The sequence below is a fragment of the Ranitomeya variabilis genome, chromosome 4 (assembly GCF_051348905.1).
Source record: "Ranitomeya variabilis isolate aRanVar5 chromosome 4, aRanVar5.hap1, whole genome shotgun sequence".
NCBI classification, from domain to species: domain Eukaryota; kingdom Metazoa; phylum Chordata; class Amphibia; order Anura; family Dendrobatidae; genus Ranitomeya; species Ranitomeya variabilis.
This window is the reverse complement of record NC_135235.1, coordinates 709,289,214-709,310,627: the sequence shown is the minus strand read 5'-3', so window position 1 is coordinate 709,310,627 and position 21,414 is coordinate 709,289,214. Positions and strand designations below refer to the sequence as shown.

The 21,414-nt window shown below is 45.3% G+C and overlaps 2 protein-coding genes across 2 annotated transcripts in view; both read right to left on the bottom strand.

Annotated features, from left to right (window-relative positions):
- LOC143766539 (endoribonuclease YbeY-like) overlaps positions 1 to 11,487 on the bottom strand; it is a 181,409-nt gene extending 169,922 nt beyond the window's left edge. Inside the window, exon 1 of the mRNA XM_077254305.1 lies at positions 11,415 to 11,487. The gene's annotated coding sequence lies outside the window, so the exon portion shown is untranslated. The remainder of the gene's footprint in view (positions 1 to 11,414) is intronic.
- The window catches only part of LOC143766517 (uncharacterized), a 180,827-nt gene that overhangs the window by 79,531 nt on the left and 79,882 nt on the right, over positions 1 to 21,414 (bottom strand). The window lies entirely within an intron of this gene.

Below are 21,414 nucleotides of genomic sequence, written 5' to 3'. Positions count from 1 at the left end.
CATCCGTCCTTTTTTGCCGAAAGTTGGACGCAAAAAAAATGCAACTTGCTGCGTTTGCTGCGCCCAACGCTTGCGGCCAAAACGCAGCACAACGCATGTCCATGCGCCCCCATGTTAAATATAGGGGCGCATGACGCTGCGGCGCCGAACGCTAATGTGAACGTAGACTAAGGGCTTGGGGTTTTGTGTTTCTTTTTTTGCAGGACAAGTTTTAGTTCTGAATGAGCCCATTTTACCATATAATGTCCTGAAAAACCCGGAAAAAAAAAGTTCACAGTGAGGTAAAATGAAGGTGGGGAAGCAATTCCACCGTATAGTTTGGGGGATTTGTTTTGCGTAGTTCAGAGTGCACGGTTTCATTTGAGGTGGTCTCACACGTGGCATCACAGGAAGCTGGGGCTGCACTCGCTTCTCTGCAGCGTCTCGCCACATTGATCACCTACAGTAAGGGTACCGTCTCACAGTGGCACTTTGATCGCTACGACGGCGCGATCCGTGACGTTCCAGCAATATCCATACGATATCGCTGTGTCTGACACGCAGCAGCGATCAGGGACCCCGCTGAGAATCGTACGTTTCGTTTGAAACTTTCTTTCGTCGCTGGATCTCCCGCTGTCATCGCTGGATCGGTGTGTGTGACACCGATCCAGCGATGTGTTCGCTTGTAACCAGGGTAAACATCGGGTTACTAAGCGCAGGGCCGCGCTTAGTAACCCAATGTTTACCCTGGTTACCATTGTAAATGTTAAAAAAAAAAAAAACACTACATACTCACATTCTGATGTCTGTCACGTCCCCCGGCGTCTGCTTCCCGCACTGACTGTGAGCGCCGGCCGTAAAGTAAAAGCAGAGCACAGCGGTGACGTCACCGCTGTGCTCTGCTTTACGGCCGGCACTGACACAGTCAGTGCGGGAAGCCGCCGGCGGGGGACGTGACAGACATCAGAATGTGAGTATGTAGTATTTGTTTTTTTTACATTTACAGTGGTAACCAGGGTAAATATCGGGTTACTAAGCGCGGCCCTGCATTTAGTAAACCGATGTTTACCCTGGTTACACGGGGACTTCGGCATCGTTGGTCGCTGGAGAGCTGTCTGTGTGACAGCTCCCCAGCGACCACACAACGACTTACCAACGATCACGGCCAGGTCGTATTGCTGGTCGTGATCGTTGGTAAATCGTTTAGTGTAACGGTACCCTAAGGCCAGGCCATCAATGTTAGTCATGGACAATCTCTTTAAACTTGTTCTATCTGTAATACTACCTCAATCATATTTACTGTAACTTAACTGTTAATAAAGTTGGTATGTAACTAGGGTTGCAGTGCCATATTCTGTTTGACTTGCTGGGATTTGTAGTGCTGTGCACCACCAGCAGGAGAAGTTGATACTATGGTATAGTAGCATTTATACATTTCTGTTCCACGTTGTGTTGAAATAAACTGAGTTTACTATTCCGTATGCTTTGCACAGTGTGTGTGTGTGTACAGTGTATACATTGTGTATGTATACAGTGTATGTGTGTGTAGTGTGTGTGTACAGTGTGCGTGTAAGGCTACTTTCACACTAGCGTTGTTTGGTGTACGTCGCAATGCATTGTTTTGGAGAAAAAACGCATTCTTCAGAATTATCTGCATGATGCTTTTTTTCTCCATAGACTTTCATTAGCGACGCATTGCGATGTATGGCCACACGTCGCATCCGTCGTGCGACGGATGCGTTGTGTTTTGGTGGACCGTCGGCACAAAAAAAGTTCCATGTAACTTTTTATGTGCGTCACGTCCGCCATTTTCGACCGCGCCCCCTCCTCCCCGGACCTTACAATGGGGCAGCGGATGTGTTGAAAAACTGCATCCGCTGCCCCCGTTGTTCATTTCTTTCACAACGTGCGTCGGTACATCGGGCTGACGCATGGCGACGGCCCCGTACCGACGCTAGTGTGAAAGTAGCCTTAGCACAGTGCTTGCAGCATGCCTTTATTTTTATGAATTACAATCTTATACAGCACCAACTTATAGCGCAGCACTTACTAATTCAGAAAGGTCTTTACTGCTTCACTAGATACTTACACAGGTGTATCATGAGGCTGTCACTTTACAGGCAAAGACTGGGAACGATGAGAGTGTAAAATCTAGTTTTATTTAAAAAAAGAGCCGGTTCACGAGCCGAAAGAGCCGGATCACCAAAAAGAGCCGGACTGCCCATCACTATCAGAGAGCCCTGAGAACTGTGGCCCAGGTCTCCTTATAGTCTGTACCTCCAGGCAAGACTTTTGTTCCACCTAATTTGCGACCGGAAGTTCTTTCTTAGGCTCACTCGTCCAGGGTGGGTGGACATTTTGGGACCAAGAAGACATCTGAGCTCCTGGCGAGGACGTACTGGTGGCAGCATATGGCCCGTGACATAGTAACATAGTAACATAGTTATTAAGGTTGAAGTAGGACTTTAAGTTCATCTAATTCAACCCATAGCCTACCCTAACATGCCCTAACATGTTGATCCAGAGGAAGGCAAAAAAAAAACCATGTGGCAAAGAGTAAGCTCCACATTGAGGAAAACAATTCCTTCCCGACTCCACATACGGCAATCAGACTAGTTCCCTGGATCAACGCCCTATCAAGGAATCTAGTATATATAACCTGTAACATTATACTTTTCAAGAAAGGTATCCAGTCCCCTCTTAAATTTAAGTAATGAATCACTCATTACAACATCATACGGCAGAGAGTTCCATAGTCTCACTGCTCTTACAGTAAAGAATCCGCGTCTGTTATTATGCATAAACCTTCTTTCCTCCAGACGTAGAGGATGCCCCTTGTCCCTGTCTCAGGTCTATGATTAAAAAGATCATCAGAAAGGTATTTGTACTGTCCCCTCATATATTTATACATTAATGCAGCACCCCAGAGTCCTGGTCGTTGCAGTAATGTCGTTCTTCCACCAGGGGGAGTGATATTACGTCTGAAGGCAATAAAGGAGATCACTTTACCAGGTATCACAAACCACACAACACACTTCACACTCCAGGCCGCCAGGGGGAAATATGCTCCTATCTATTAGGGCACTCCTCACAATTAGGTAAAACTGGTAGTCTGGAAAGGAAGTGAGGCAGAAGTGAGCTGGGCTTCACCCAGTGAACTGCTATCTGGGCTCCGCTCAGGTAGTGGGTCCCTGACAGGGGTGGGATCCTGTCAGAGTCCTAGACAGAAGGCCACGTGCGGCAGCATCCTTAGGAAGAGATATTGAAGGGAATTGTATTGCGGAGGGTGATAAACGAAGTCATAGCAAAAGGAGAGGAAACCAGAAGGAGTTCTGCCATGCAAAAGGCTGCCTTCTTTCTGAGGCGCAAGAATCCGGTAGCCAGAATACCGAGGGAGTAAGGATCTCTACGCTTTACTTCAGAGACTGCCAGGACAGTTAATTCCATGTTAGCTGCCCGACCCTATGCCCAGGAGGCACGGTGGCAACTTGTGGGGGCTGGGACGTGTTAGAGTCCCTGTAAAAAGCCTCAGGCCATCAGTCATACAGGTTTGTCCTATCCTATCCATCAGGGGGACAGAAAGAAAGAGACATTACATCTACAATAGTTGTGAGGACCTTACCGAGAAGCTCAGAAGGGAGGTACTACAACACACAGGCGCTAGACGCAGGGGTGGGGAACCTCGGCTCTCCAGCTGTTATAAAACTACAACTCCCAGCATGCCCTAGCAACTTGCAGCAGTTGAGGCATGCTGGGAATTGTAGTTCTCCCACAGCTGGAGGGCCAAGGTTCCTGACCCCTGCGAGAGGAAGGCTACTGATTTCCACCTGGATAAGGGGACTCTGGATTTGCCTTCAGACCAGCCGGACTCTGCCCACTTTGTGGTCTGTACCCTGGATTGTGGATGCTGAAGCCTTCAGTAAAAGGTAAAGAGACTGCAACCTTGTGTCCTCGTTATTCACTGCGCCTTACATCATCCACCATCTACACTCTGGGAAGCCCTGGGGATACATTTCACCTGTGGGAAGGTACACCATCTAGCTGCTATCACATCATCCCCAGTGGACCCCTAAGCAGCGTCGGTCACCCTGACCGAATACCACAGGTGGCCTCACAAACATTATCCCTTTAAAGATCTCCCCCCCTCATTTATCAATGGACGTCCCTAGGGCCAGGGACCGGGTCAGCCACCGTGACATCCCCCTTGAGAACTGAAGGGCCCGGCTCCGAGTACCCCACAGCCCTACGGGGGCGCTCCATTAAAATAAGATCACCCCTTAGCCTTCATTTTTCCACACTAAATAGCCCCAAGTGTAATAACCTATCTTGGTATTGCAGACCCCCCAGTCCTCTAATAACCTTGGTCGCTCTTCTCTGCACCCGCTCTAGTTCAGCTATGTCTTTCTTATACACCGGAGACCAGAACTGTGCACAGTATTCTAAGTGTGGTCGAACTAGTGACTTGTATAGAGGTAAAATGATGTTCTCCTCATGAGCATCTATGCCTCTTTTAATGCATCCCATTATTTTATTTGCCTTTGTAGCAGCTGCCTGACACTGGCCACTGAATATGAGTTTGTCATCCACCCATACACCCAGGTCTTTTTCATTGACGGTTTTGCCCAGAGTTTTAGAATTAAGCACATAGTTACACATCTTATTACTTCTACCCAAGTGCATGACCTTACATTTATCCCCATTAAAGCTCATTTGCCATTTATCAGCCCAAGCTTCTAGTTTACATAATCATCATGTAATATAAAATTGTCCTCCCCTGTATTGATTACCCTGCAGAGTTTAGTGTCATCTGCAAATATTGAAATTCTGCTCTGAATGCCCCCTACAAGGTCATTAATAAATATGTTAAAAAGAAGAGGGCCCAATACTGACCCCTGTGGTACCCCACTGCTAACCGCGACCCAGTCCGAGTGTGCTCCATTAATAACCACCCTTTGTTTCCTATCCCTGAGCCAGCTCTTAACCCACTTACACATATTTTCCCCATCCCAATTATTCTCATTTTATGTATCAACCTTTTGTGTGGCACCGTATCAAAAGCTTTTGAAAAGTCCATATACACTACATCTACTGGGTTCCCTTGGTCCAGTCCGGAACTTACCTCTTCATAGAAATTGATCAGATTAGTCTGACATGAACGGTCCCTAGTAAACCTGTGCTGATACTGTCATGACGGACGCTGTTCATACCAGGGCGTTCGACAGACAGCGGTAATTCCGCTTTTGTCCACTATGTGCTCAGTGGCGTCGGCTAGATTTTATCTAGCTGGTCCGGGGTTAATTTAGCTGGTGCTGGGATTGGAAGCTGGGCCACGCCCACTGCCTTTAAATAGTTCTTCTGAACATTGGGCGTCGCTGATTATAGCTTCTGTCTTGTGCGTTGTTATCTCGGTCTGGAGTGGTGAGCTGGTAGTTGGAGTATCGTTGCTGGTGGTGTATTTCCCTTTGTCTTATTTTCTCCTTCCCATATTTGTATTTGTTTTGCACTTTGCACTTATAGAGTATTCCTGAGTGACTGCGGCGTGGTGTATATTTTCCGTTATCCCTGTCTGTGCTAACTGTGGGTGCTGGTTAGAGGTCTCTTCACTGGGTGGCTGGGTGGTGGTTTCAGCCTAGGGTTGAAACAGGAGATAGGGTGAAGGTAGAGCCCCAGACATGCACACCATCAGTGTAAACTCTGGGTAGAGGGTCAGTCAGGGTTTCCCTAGTTTTCAGGGAAATCGCAGGGGCCCGGGTTATTTGCTCTTCCACACCTAGGTCTCGCGTGACAGATACTGGGTCATGAGGTTATTTCTCTTCAGATACTCCAGTATAGCATCCCTTATAATGCCCTCCAAAATTTTACCCACAGTAGTGGTTAAGTTTACTGGCCTATAATTACCGAGTTCAGTTTTTGTCCCCTTTTTGAATATTGGCACCACATTTGCTATACGCCAGTCCTGCGGTACAGACCCTGTTATTATGGAGTCTTTAAAGATTAAAATGAATGGTCTATCAATGACTGTACTTAATTCCTGCAGTACTCGGGGGTGTATCCCATTTCGACCCGGAGATTTGTCAATTTTAGTGATTTTTAGACACCGCCGTACTTCCTGCTGGGTTAAGCAGGTGACACTTAATGGGGAATTTTTGCTATCACTGATCATATTGTCTGCCATGGGATTTTCTTGTGTAAATACTGATGAAAAAAAGTCATTTAGCATGTTGGCTTTTTCCTCATCCTCATCCACCATTTCACCCAGACTATTTTTAAGGGGGCCAACACTTTCATTTTTTTAGTTTCTTACTATTTACGTAGTTGAAGAATATTTTGGGATTATTTTTACTCTCTCTGCCAATGAGGCTCTCTGTCTCAATCTTTGCTGCCTTGATTTGCTTTTTACAGAATTTATTTAATGTTCTCTATTTATTTAATGCCTCCTCACTACCTACTTCCTTTAATTCTCTAAATGCTTTCTTTTTGTCAGTTATTGCGCCCCTTACAGCTCTATTTAGCCATATTGGTTTCCTCCTATTTCTAGTATGTTTATTCCCATACGGTATATACTGTGCACAGGTCCTATCCAGGATGCTAATAAACGTCTCCCATTTTCTTTGTGTATTTTTATGTCTCGGGATATCGTCCCAGTTAATTGCACCAAGATTATCTCTCATCCGTTGGAAATTTGCCCTCCTTAAGTTTAGTGTCCTTGTCACCCCTCTACTACACATCTTATTAAAGGATACATGAAAACTTATTATTTTGTGATCACTATTCCCCAAGTGACCCCCAACCCTTATATTTGCTATGCGGTCTGGCCTGTTTGTTAATATTAGGTCTAGCAGTGCCCCCCATCTTGTTGGATCCTGAACCAGTTGTGAAAGGTAATTGTCTCTCATAGTTGTCAAAAACCGATTACCTTTGCTGGAACTGCAGGTTTCTGTTCCCCAATCTATTTCAGGGTAGTTGAAGTCCCCCATAATAATGACTTCTCCTTGAGTCGCAGCTTCATCTATTTGCTTTACGAGGATATTCTCCATTGCTCAGTGGCGTAGGAAGGGGGGTGCGGGGGGGGCGGGCCGCCCCGGGCGGCACAATGCCGGGGGCGGCTCCGACCCAGAGAGGAGGAGGAAGGAAAAAAAAAAAAAAAAGAGAGACGCGGGTCCTTTAAATCTTCGGGCGGCGCCGACCGCCGCCACGACCAGGCCCCCCCCCTCCCGGTGCCAGCGCTGGCATTGGGCCCCCCTTTAATACTCACCTCTCCTGGTTCCTGCGGCAGCTGCAGCGTCTTCAGCGCCCTCTGACTCTGCGACGTCTCAGGGCAGAGGGTGCGATGACGTCATCACTGCGCGCTCAGCCTCTCTGTCCTGAGCGTTGCAGAGCTGGAGAGACACTGAGTGCACCGGACCTGCGCTGGGAACGGGAGAGGTGAGGATTTTACTTTTTTTTTTTTCTTTATGTCTGACTCAGACAGACTGGGGGCAATATGCTGGAGACAGACTGGGGGTAATATGCTGGAGACAGACTGGGGGCAATGTGCTGGAGACAGACTGGGGGTAATATGCTGGAGACAGACTGGGGGCAATGTGCTGGAGACAGACTGGGGGCAATATGCTGGAGACAGACTGGGGGCAATATGCTGGAGACAGACTGGGGGCAATATGCTGGAGACAGACTGGGGGCAATATGTTGGAGACACACTGGGGGCAATATGCTGGAGACACACTGGGGGTAATATGCTGGAGACAGACTGGGGGTAATATGCTGGAGACAGACTGGGGGCAATATGCTGGAGACAGACTGGGGGTAATATGCTGGAGACAGACTGGGGGTAATATGCTGGAGACAGACTGGGGGCAATATGCTGGAGACAGACTGGGGGTAGTATGCTGGAGACAGACTGGGGGCAATATGCTGGAGACAGACTGGGGGCAGTATGCTGGAGACAGACTGGGGGTAATATGCTGGAGACAGACTGGGGGCAATATGCTGGAGACACACTGGGGGTAATATGCTGGAGACAGACTGGGGGTAATATGCTGGAGACAGACTGGGGGTAATATGCTGGAGACAGACTGGGGGTAATATGCTGGAGACAGACTGGGGGCAATATGCTGGAGACAGACTGGGGGTAATATGCTGGAGACAGACTGGGGGCAATATGCTGGAGACAGACTGGGGGCAATATGCTGGAGACAGACTGGGGGCAATATGCTGGAGACAGACTGGGGGTAATATGCTGGAGACAGACTGGGGGCAATATGCTGGAGACAGACTGGGGGTAATATGCTGGAGACAGACTGGGGGCAATATGCTGGAGACAGACTGGGGGTAATATGCTGGAGACAGACTGGGGGCAATGCTGGACACTGGGGCAGATTGCTGGACACACTGGGGGCAATGGTGGACACTGGGGCAGATTGCTGGACACACTGGGGGCAATGCTGGACACTGGGGCAGATTGCTGGACACACTGGGGGCGATGCTGGACACTGGGGGCAATGCTGGACACTGGCGGCAATGCTGGACACTGGGGAAGATTGCTGGACACACTGGGGCAATGCTGGACACTGGGGCAGATTGCTGGACACACTGGGGGCAATGCTGGACACTGGGGCAGATTGCTGGACACACTGGGGGCAATGCTGGACACTGGGGGCAATGCTGGACACTGGGGGCAATGCTGGACACTGGGGCAGATTGCTGGACGCACTGGGGGCAGATTGCTGGACGCACTGGGGCAGATTGCTGGACACACTGGGGGCAATGCTGGACACACTGGGGGCAATGCTGGACACACTGGGGGCAATGCTGGACACTGGGGCAGATTGCTGGACACACTGGGGGCAATGCTGGACACTGGGGCAGATTGCTGGACACACTGGGGGCAGATTGCTGGACGCACTGGGGGCAATGCTGGACACTGGAGCAGATTGCTGGACACACTGGGGGCAATGCTGGACACTGGGGGCAATGCTGGACACTGGGGCAGATTGCTGGACACACTAAGCCAATGCTAGACACACTGGGGCAATGCTGGACACTGCGCCTGTGCGGCCGCCCTGCTTGTGAATCCCAGCCCCGCACTCTGCATAATGCATAACACACTGTGGGAAGGGGATTACCAAGGTGGGTGGCCGCACAGGCGCAGTCTGCAAGCCTGGCTGTGACGTCAGACGGCCAGAGCTCTCTGCCCCTGCACCAAACAGCGATACACAGCGCAGGCACCGGATTTCATGGGTAAACAGTGCTGAGGGGGCGGTGCCCGGCATTGAGTGACGGCAATAGGGGGGGGGGCGCCAAACTCGGAATCAGCCCCGGGCGGCAAAAGCTCTAGCTACGCCAGTGCCATTGCTTCTATTATTTTTGGAGATTTATAACAAACCCCTAACAGTAATGTATTATTTTTTCCCCCTCCCCTTATCTCCACCCACACCCACACCCACAGGGACTCTACATTTTCATTAAATTCACCTATATTATCATGCTGGATGGGTTGTAAGGACGATTTTACATACAGACACACCCCTCCCCCTCGCCTATCCATTCGGTCATTTCTGAACAGACTATAGCCCTGTAAGTTAACAGCCCAGTCATGGCTCTCATCCAGCCACGTCTCAGATATCCCCACCATGTCATAATTATGCTCCAACAACATTAATTCTAATTCGTCCATTTTGTTGGCGAGGCTTCTGGCATTAGTATACATGCACTTTATGTATCTCTCTGTACCTTTATTCTTTCTTAAATTATTAACTGTTCTAACCGCACCCCCCATGCCACCGCCACCCCCAACTTCCTTATTTGTGCCCAGGTCTCTATCTGCCCTATCTTCCCCTCCTATAAAATGAATACCCTCCCCCAATTCCTAGTTTAAACACTCCTCCAACCTTCTAACCATTTTCTCCCCCAGCACAGCTGCACCTTCCCCATTGAGGTGCAGCCCGTCCCTAGCGTCGAGCCTGTAGCCAACTGAGAAGTCTGTCCAGTTCTGCAGGAACCCAAATCCCTCCTTCCTACACCAATTCTTGAGCCACTTATTAACCTCCCTAATCTCCCATTGCCTCTTGGGAGGCACGTGGTACAGGGAGTATTTTGGAAAATACCACGTTGGAGGTCCTTGCTTTCAGCTTGCAGCCTAATCCCCTGAAATCATCTTTAAGGACCTTCCACCTACCTCTAACTTTGTCATTTGTGCCAATGTGCACCATGACCGCTGGGTCCTCACGAGCCCCTCCCAGTAATCTGTCCACCCGATCAGCGATGTGTCAGACTCGAGGGCCAGGTAGGCAGCACACCGTCCGACGATCCCTGTCTTTGTGACAGATTGCCTTATCTGTTCCCCTAATAATTGAGTCTCCCACTACCAGCACCTGTCTGGCCTGCCCTGCTCTCCTATTTCCCTCTTTACTGTAAGAGTCACTTCTCCGGCTTTCAGAGGACATGCCTGGCTGCAGCAGTGCTACCCCTGTACTGGCACCCCCCTCATCTGCCAACTTAGCAAACTTATTGGGGTGTGCCAGATCAAGACTAGCCTCCCTGGCGCTCTTCCCTCTACCCGGCCTTCTAACTGTCACCCAGCTTGCTGCTCCACTTTCCTGCAGCTCCATCCTACCATCCCCCCTCACCTATCCCATTGAGCTCAGTGTGCAGAAGGCTCCTTTCCATATTGTCTATGGATCTCAGTGTTGCCAGCTGCACATTTAGATCCAGAATCTGGGCTTCCAAATGCACAACATGCTCACATCTCGCACAGCAGTATGCACCTCACCCGGCTGCTCAAGGACTGCATACATGTGGCAAGATGTGCACTGGATGGCATTAACAATAGTGGAGCACATTTCCTAATGGGGATTGCACCAGACAAACGTTAAATTTAAAAATAAACAAATGCAAAGTATTAATAAGATACAGACAGCAATTCAATAATTCCTCCCTTGGAAACTCCCTGAATCCAAAGTCACTGAATCACAAGTCACACTTACCGCCGTTCACACTTACCCTCAGGTCACACTCAGCTCGCTCACACTCGCTAAGCTGAAGATTTAAAGAGGTTTTTTTCCTCTTTTTCCCCTCAGCAGCAATCCACCTTGCTGTTCAATGCACTTCACTGCACGGCTTGTTCACTATCATTGTTAGGAAAGGCCAGGTGATGCAAATTTCCCAAGTTTGTAAAAACCCAGCCTCCTCTAACCTTGTGCCAAAAAACAGCAGCCATGGGTTCTAAGCAGCTGCCGAGCACTCTGAAAATGGCGGAGGCCCACAAAGCAGAAGGATATAAGAAGATAGCAAAGCGTTTTCAAGTTGCCCTCTCCTCAGTCCTAAATGTAATTAAGAAATAGCAGTTACCAGGAACAATGGAGGTCAAGATAAGGTCTGGAAGACCAAGCAATATATTTCTAATATTAATGCGTCAATAATGGGGAATCTCCACATACCTTCACTTGCAGAGCCGCACTCCACATATATGGCTGCTCTGTGCGCACAGGACCTGTGATGAGGTCACAGGAGGGGAGGAGTCAGGGGTCACATGATCAGGGGCCTCAGTGTATGCAGGACTCTGCTGTGCTGGTTGTCATGGTGCCGGATGAGCTTAAGTTTATGTGTGGGGTCAGGAGGGGTTTACTTTGTGGATGTAGCTGAGCCGTGTGTGTACGAGGTGTACGGAGCGGAGCCGTGTGTGTACGAGATATATGGAGGGAAGCAGCCTGTGTACAGGGTGTGTTGAGTGGAGCTGCGTGTACAGGCTGTACGGTGCTAAGCATGTACAGTATGTATGTGCAGTATGTACACGTAAGTATGTACAGTTTGTATGTGCATGTACAGTATGTACAGAGCAGAGTTGTTTGTGTATGGACAGGAGCCATGTTTGTACGGAGTGGAGCCATGTGTCTACGACATGTACTGAGCAGAGCCGTGTGTGAATTCCAGAAGCACCTCAGGAGGGGATTTCAAATGAGGTGAAGAGGATGCAAGATCTCGGGGAGATAGATGAGTCGAAAAGTGGATGATCGAGTCCAGTCGTCCTCGTGCCAAAGCCTGATGGTGAGTGGCGGTTCTTCAATGACTACCACAAGCTGAATGAAGTCTAAAGATTTGATGCATACCGAATGTCTTATGTGGATGAGCTCATTGAGAGACTTGCTCCCGCAAGGTACATTACAACCATAGACCTGACGCAGGACTATTGGTAAATCTGCATGTCCCATAGTGTCAAGGAGAAAATGGTCTTCTCGATGCCTGATGGGTATTTTCAATACACCAGAATGCCCTTCGGTCTGCAGAGGGCCCTGGTAACCTTCCAGGTGGCGATGGATCAGATCTTGACTCCGCATAAGAAGTATGCCGCAGTGTACATCGATGACATTGTTGTCTTTAGCCCTGACTGGGCTAGTCATCAGCCAAAAGTACAGACGGTTCTGGATGCTTTAAGAAATGCGGGGTTCACCATAATTCCAAAAAAATATGCCAAGTACCTAGTTCACTAGACATCTTTGAGCCTGTTTCAGAAGAAGAAGTTTCCAAGCTCCTCGCTTCTGATCGGCCTACAACCTGCAACAGTGACCACATTCCTTCACATCTCCTGGAGTCTCTCTCAACCGTGGTCACCACTCACCTGACTAAAATATTTAACCTCTCTCTTTCTTCAGGTATCTTTCCCTCCTCATTTAAACATGCTATCATAACTCCTTTACTTAAAAAGCCATCCGTGGACCAGAACTGCACTGCTAACTACAGACCTGTCTCTAACCTTTCCTTCATCTCTAAACTCCAGGAACGCTTGGTCCACTCCCGTCTAATCTGCTATCTCTCGGATAACTCTCTTCTTGACCCTTTACAATCTTGTTTCCGCTCTTTTCACTCCACTGAAACTGCCCTCACTAAAGTCTCTAATGATCTGATAACAGCTAAATCCAAAGGTCATTGCTCTCTGCTGATTCTCCTGGATCTCTCTGCCACATTTGACACTGTGGATCACCAACTCCTCCTCACTATTCTCCGCTCTATAGCCCTCAAGGACACAGCCCTCTCCTGGTTCTCCTCCTACCTCTCTGACCGCTCCTTCACTGTATCTTTTGCCTGCTCCTCTTCCTCTCCTTGTCCTCTTACAATCGGGGTTCCGCAGGGCTCAGTCCTAGGCCCCCTCCTCTTCTCTCTATACACTGCCCCTATTGAACAAACAATCAGCAGATTTGGGTTCCAGTATCATCTCTATGTTGATGACATCCAATTATACACTTCTTCCCCTGACATCACACCTACAGTAATTCAAAATACCAAGGATTGCCTGTCTGCTGTCTCTAACATCATGTCCTCCCTCTATATGAAACTAAATCTCTCCAAAACAGAACTTCTTGTGTTTCTCCCCTCCACTAACCTCACTCTACCTAACATCGAAATAACCCTGGAGGGTTCAACCATAACTCCCAAGCAGCATGCCCGCTGTCTTGGGGTCACATGCAACACCTAACTTTCCTATACTCCCTATATCCGATCACTCACTCGCTCTTGTAACCGGGATCTTAAAAACATCTCCAGAATCCGACCTTTTCTCACCTTTGAAACTGGTAAGACTCTTACTGTCGCTCTTATTCATTCTCGTCTGGACTACTGCAACTCTCTTCTGATCGGTCTCCCTCTTACCAAACTTTCTCCTCTCCAATCCATCTTGAATGTGGCAGCCAGGGTCATATTTCTGTCCAGCCGCTTCACTGATGCCTCCATCTTGTGCCAGTCATTACACTGGCTACCCATTTGCTACAGGGTCCAGTATAAACTCATTTCTCTCACCCACAAAGCCCTCCACAGTTCTGCACCACCTTATATCTCCTCTCTCATCTCTGTCTATCGCCCTACACGTGCCCTCTGTTCTACAAATGACCTAAGACTAACATCCCCCGTGATCCAAACCTCGCACCTCCGTCTCCAAGACTTCTCTTGTGCTGCGCCAGCTCTCTGGAATGCACTTCCCCATACGATCAGACTGATACCTAGCCCCGACCTGTTCAAGCATGCCTTGAAAACCCATCTCTTCAAACAAGCCTACCACATCAACTACTCAGTAAACTAACTTTGCTCTGTTCCCTCCTTCCAAATATTACTCTGAATCTGCACCCCACTATTCATCTGTCTCCACACCCTCCATGCACATGATAACTGCACTTAATACTTGACTATTGCACTTAAACACACGGGCTGATGACCGGATCATGCAGCTTTACATGAAAATCCCTATTTATTATAATTGCCAGACCTGAAATAACGAGCACTTTTCACCTATTGTGCCCCCCTATTTCCTTGTAGATTGTAAGCTTGCGAGCAGGGACCTCACCCCTAATGTCACTGTTTAAATTGTCTTAACTTGTACTGAATTTATTGTCTGTACATGTCCCCGCTTAATTGTAAAGTGCTGCAGAATATGTTGGCGCTATAAAAATAAAAATTATTATTATGTCATTGGGAGGGGCGAAATTAAGCTACAAAAAAACAAGATCGAGACGATTCAAGAGAGGCTGCAACCACGTTCCAAGAAGCAAGTGAGGGCGTTTCTTGGAATTGTTGGCTACTATCTGCTATTCATTCTGAGTTTTTCTATAACAGCCGCGCCATTGATAGATCTTCTTAAAGGCACCTGTTAGAAAAATAACAATTTCTTACTTTGTGTAAGTAAGAGCACAGTGAGGATAGAAATGAAAACAATATTGAATTGTGTGGATAAAACAAATCTTGTTTATAGTTCATTCAAAAAATTGATTAGAAAAATGAAGAAAAGTAAGTTCACAGCACACAAAAATATGTATTAGATTATAGAAGAGAAAACAAGCATTCATTGGTTCTTACATATGGTCTTGAGGTTGATGTGGTCCAGGTTGGAGAGTCTCAAGGTATGAGACATCTGTCTGAACAGGACTTAGGTCGGCTTATATACTATTTTGACCCATAGACTTACATTGGTCTCTATTTTTCCTGTCTCATAACCACATATGGTGATCTGCCGCTATATTCATAGTCTCTACCATATTAGAAGAACACTAGTAACTTATGGAATATGCTTATTAGTTATTTGTACATTACCTCATTTGGAAATATTTAAGTCTATGGCCTATGACCTTTGGGAACCATTCACTGTCCCCAAATAGCCACATATTGACAGTTCTGACAAAAGCCCAATAGTTCTGACAGAGAACAGATGTGTCTACCAAAGTCCTCAGAATAACTCAATCACTCACTAACCAGAGTCTCTGCTCATATGTTAAGTAATTTATATTTTTTTATTATTGAAATATTAATATTTTGCAGTCCACCCTGATTATTATTTGAGAAATATCATAATCATTCCTAAACTCATTCTCTCACCATTCGTATCACGTTCATTCTTTATTCTGAAAACCTTCGATCAACATCTGTTCTGAATGTCATCTGAATTTTTAAAACTATGTAAAAATAAAAATAAAATTAGAGTTATAGTTTTCCGTTTTAACATCTCTCTTAAATATCATCTTCCTTTTTCATTTGTCTTAATCCTTTTATAAATTCTCTTAATTTTACACATAATAACTATTTGATACATTATATACAGCAAAACCACAATAAATATAATAACAATTGGATTAGATAATACAATTCCTGCTGCCATTTTTTGCTGAAGACTGTGACCAGCTAGTTACTGATTTTCCTAAATTTCTCCACCAAGATGAGCCTGACATACTCGTCCACTCATGTTCATTATCATTTAAATTCCCTTGCTCATGTCTGAATACAATTTCAGCTTCTTTTAGTTGTTTTGTTAACACATTTAACAAACCCTTGTCTTTCTTTATCTATTTTGTCCACATATCCCAAGGAAAATTATTTATTTGTGACAATTTGAACTGTATCGGAAGGATTTTCAGATTTCTTGATCCTGTTGATGTAATATTAATACTTCCTCCCTTCTTTGTGAGAGTTTTCACATTTCCCTCAATACAATATAAACCTATTGTCAGACTTTCGGCTTGTACACAGGATGAAAAGAATGCAGAAACAACTTCTTTTTCTGACATAACTTGGAAACAAATCTTGTTAGCGCTTACTGCTGTCACCAAGTCCTGGATCGTGTGCACATTCTCCACTCTGGCATGACATGAGGTATGATTATGGAAACATGAATGATAAATTACTTTATCCTGTCCATCCAGGTAGACACATTACCTTAGAAACAAAATGTGAGCATGAAGAAATGTCTAATTGTTCAAGTGCAGCTCAATACAGCATTTTACACCATAACCCATGCAAATGTTCCGGTAATATCTACTGAATCGTCCAGTATTTCTTTATCTATTAGGTTTTGTACACTAGATCCTCTTGGTTTCCGTGAATGTAGAGTTCTTTTGAAAGGTTCATTCATTTCACTAGTATTTGTTCCATGACGTAAAATATCTTCTGCATAGATCACAGATGAAATAGTACAAAGAAGTAGAAATTTAATTCCCATCAGATTGTAGCTTTTCCTGGGAAATGTCTTCTTCTCCTGAAGGATTGGTGTTGAATTCCTTCCATCAAGGACATGGTGTTTCATATTCCAGCTCTTATCGGAATCCATTTCTTCCTAAAAGAAATGCAGTATCATTATTTTGCAACATACAATTTGCATTGATCGACATGTACCCACACTCTTTGTTGTCTGCGGGTATTTTTAACCACATTAGATGCTTGTTGTACAAGAATCATAACTTGTCCCATGGTTTCAATGATCTTAAAGGGACCTTCCCAGTTACTTTCCCATGGTCCACTCTTCCTGAAAGTTTTAATCATCACTAGAGCCCATTTCTTGAATTTGGATTTATATGGTGGCTCCATTCTCTGCTTTGTTGATGCAGCATGTGGAAGAATCGTTTTCAAGTTTTCCTGCAACAATTTGGACCTTGCAACACTTTTTGAAGTGTGGACGAAAATGGTTCATGTGGAAAAGTTAATGGCATTTTTCTTACTGTCATTAGTTCAAAAGGAGTAAACTGAGTTGTGGAAGAAGTTGTTCCTCTCACACTCAACAGTACAAAAGGTATGGCATCGACCCAAGTATTGCCTTTGTCCAATAACATCTTGGCAATTCTGGATTTTATTGTTCTATTCATCCTTTCCAGCGGACTGTGGATGGTAAGGTACATGGAATTGTTGTTGCACCCCTAGAATAGTACATACTTGCAGGATTTTTCCTGTAAAGTGACTTCCTCCATCAGGGGAGATCATTCTTGGGATCCCCAAGTACAAAAGACATGATTAACTAATGCTCTAGCTGTAGACAAAGCATCATCTTTCCTGATAGGTAATATTTCAAACCATTTAGAAAAAAAACATCTACTACAACCAATGCATACCTGAGACCATTTTTACCTGATGGTAACCGACCAATGTAGTCGATTTGTAACGTAGACCATGGACCATCTGCAGGTGTGGTTCGGAGTAGTGGCGGTTTCTGTCCTTTTGGTCTTGGATTAATTTGGGCACAAATAAGACATGATTGAACAATACTTTGTACAGTCACTTCTTTTCCCAGCAAAATGTCTCTCTGAGAATGCCTAACAATTTCTGTTGACCCAAACTTTCATGATTACATCTTGTGAACTCAACTTGTAGATGTTTTGGTACAACAGGACGCAACTCCCCATTTAAGTCATGACACAAAACCCCATTTTCACAAAAGAAGGGAGGTTTTGGATCAACCCGGAAAACAAGAGATGTGCCTTTTTCTTGTTCTTCTGCAAAAGAACGGATATGCATGTCTGTTCTTTGAACTGCTAAAATGTCAGTGGCCTATAGTTCCCTGGGTCCACCTTCTTCTCCTTTTTGAAGATAGGGACAACATTTGCTCTTCTCCAGTCTTGTGGGACTTCTCCTGTTCTTCAAGAATTTTCAAAGATTATGGAGAGTGGTTCAAAAATTTCTTCTGCTATCTCCTTCAGTACTCTGGGGTGTAATTCATCAGGACCTGGAGACTTGAATTCATTTATGTTAGCTAAGTGTTTCCTAATTATCTTTCTGTTTATAGATATCTTGTATTCTTCTATTCCCTTAATAGTACAGTGAAAATCAGTTGATGTTACTTTTCCTTTCTGAGAGAAAACAGATGAAAAATAGGAATTTAAAAGTTTGGCCTTCCCAACATCCTTTCTTACTATTTTATCATTTCCATCCTGTAAAAATCCTATAGCATCTTTGACTTTTCTTTTGCTTTTGACATATCCCCAAAATCCTTTTTTTATTGCTTTTGACATCTCTTGCAAGCCTTAAAGGGAACCTGTCACCCCGTTTTTTCAGTATGAGATAAAAATACCGTTAAATAGGGCCTGAGCTGTGCGTTACAATAGTGTATTTTGTGTACCCTGATTCCCCACCTATGCTGCCGAAATACCTTACCAAAGTCGCTGTTTTTGCCTGTCAATCCAGGTGGTCAGATAAAATGGGCGTGGTGACATCGCTGTTTCTTCCCCCAGATCTTGCTTATTTTTCCGTTAGTGGCGTAGTGGTTTGCGCATGCCCAACTGCCGAATCCATAGCACAGGTGAAGAAAAAGAGTGCGATCTGCACTATTCCCCTGGTGATCGGTGGGGGCATTCATCTTCCTGAGGCTGCGCGTGCGCAGATGGAGCGATCTGCTGCCTGGGGCTTCAGGAAAATGGCCGCGGGATGCCGCGCGTGCGCAGATGGGGATCGCGGCGGCCATTTTCCTGAAGCTGAGTTCGCATCTCGCAAAAACCATCAAGCACTACAAAGAAACTGGCTCACATGAGGACCACCCAAGGAAAGGAAAACCAAGAGTCACCTCTGCTTCTGAGGATAAGTTTATCCGAGTCACCAGCCTCAGAAATCGCAGGTTAACAGCAGCTCAGGAAGGAATTGACATCAGACCAGTGGAAATCTTTTTGTTAAGTATATAATTCCACATGTGTTAATTCATAGTTTTGATGCCTTCAGTGTGGATTTACAATTTTCATAGTCATGAAAATACAGAAAAATCTTTAAATGAGAAGGTGTGTCCAAACTTTTGGTCTGTACTGTATATATAAAAGTCATTAACTCAGTAAATTAGAATAATTAACAAAAAACATATGCAAAGGCTTCCTAATCTACTATATAAATGTCTAAGGGGTACTTCTGTCTGTAACGGAAATCCCGCGTCGCTGATTGGTCTTGCCAGCTGCCTGTCATGGCTGTCACGACCAATCAGTGACGGGAACAGTCCGATTAGTCCCTCCCTACTCCCCTGCAGTCAGTGCCCAGTGCCCGTTCCATACTCCCCTCCCAGTCACCACTCACACAGGGTTAATGCCAGCGGTAACGGACCGCGTTATGCCGCGGGTAATGCACTCCGCTACCGCTGCTATTAACCCTGTGTGTCCCCAACTTTTTACTATTGATGCTGCCTATGCAGCATCAATAGTAAAAAGATGCAATGTTAAAAATAATAAAAAAAGCAAAAAACCTGCTATTCTCACCTTCCGTCGTCCGACGATGCACTCGCGCCTGCCGCCATCTTCCGTTCCCAGAGATGCATTGCGAAATTACCCACAAGACTCAGCGGTCGCCTGTGTTAGATACTGCGTGGCTGCTATATACTGCGTGGGCTGTTATATAGTATGTGGGCTGTGTTATATACTGCATGGGCTGTGCTATATACTACGTGCCCTTTGTTATATACTGCGTGGCCTGTGTTATATACTATGTCGCCGTTATTATATACTACGTCGCCTGTGTTAGAAACTGCGTGGCTGCTATATACTGCATGGGATGTATTATATAGTACGTGGGCTGTTATATACTGTTAGGGCTGTGTTATATACTGCGTGGCCACTGTTATATACTGCGTGGCCTGTATTAACGCATCGGGTATTCTACAATATGTATGTATGTATATAGCAGCCACATAGTATTTGTCTGCTATATACTACATGGCTCCTATATACAACATGGCCTGTACTATATACTATGTGGCTGCTATATACATACATACATATATATATATTTTAGAATACCGTACCCGATGCGTTAGAATCGGGCCACCATCTAGTGGTTTATAAAGGTCATATATATATATATATCCCCTTTTTTTCTTTTTTTCACCATTTGCATTCAGTGTATTATTAACGGGGCAAAATGTTTTCTCAGACCCTCCTCTGCATGTCTTCCAGGGTGTGTTGCAGTTCCTTCTAATTTTTGCTGAATAGGAGGATTTGTGGGTTATGTTCCCTGCTGCCGGCTAACCCAAAACCAGACCAATTGTATAGTTGAAAAGTGGTTTATTCTACGCGTTTTTGAGTACACATGACTACTTCTTCAGGATATACTACCAATACTCTGAAACGCGTAGAATAAACCACATTTCAACTACACAATTGGTCTGGTTTTGGATTAGCCGGTAGCGTGGATCATAACCCACAAATCCTCCTATTCTGGGATTTAGCTACGGTCGCATGCCGACCAGTGGATCTGCGGCAGCCAACAATTTATGCTTGTGATTATTCTACATCAGGTGAGCAGATAATTTTACAGGTAAATCTTCTATAATTTGTGAGATAAAACACTATCTGCGCTCCTTATTCCTACAAGTTATTTTACCAGTCCTAATTTTTGGCAGCTCTTGCACTTAGTGTTTATGAGGAGGCTATGTTATTGTAGGGCTAGCTGCTGGATCAGGGATAGTTTAGCATTAGAGGCATATAGGCAGGTTTATTGCCTTACAGTCCTTGCTGCTGCAAGATAAAACCAAAAGTCCTTTTTTCGGGCTACATCTGTTCTTTTCCATGTTAATACTGCTGTTACCTGCACTGATTATAGGGAGAGTTGCTCTAGGAGGGATAGTATAGTATTAGAGGCATATAGGTAGGGTTTATGGGCTTCCACTCCTGTCATAGGTCTACTGCTGAGTAGTGTTGAGCGATACCTTCCGATATCGGAAAGTATCGGTATCGGAAAGTATCGGCCGATACCGTCAAAGTATCGGATCTAATCCGATACCGATACCCGATCCCAATGCAAGTCAATGGGACGAAAATATCGGAATTAAAATAAACTCTTTCTTTCCTTGTAGGTTAATTCTACATGAAGGAAAACAACTAAGAATAATGTAGGATGTATTGGGGGAGGTGGCGGAGACATTAAAGGCACAGAGGTTTAGCCCAAACAAATAGAATAGCAGGTTTTTCTGTTTTTTTGTTATGACGTTCGGCGTGAGAAAGATTTTGACTATTTTTTTATTTTTATTTTGTCAGATATTGATGTTTCCCTACTTCCACGTACTTCACCTTCTTTTTTACTTCTCCCACACTTTCTTCTTCATTATCCTCATCATCAGCGTCTTTGACATCAACTATCTTCACCTTATTCATCTTCTTCTTCTACCTATAATTTTTTTTTTTACATTGTTCATATTCTTTTTATTTAACTATTATCTTTTTCATA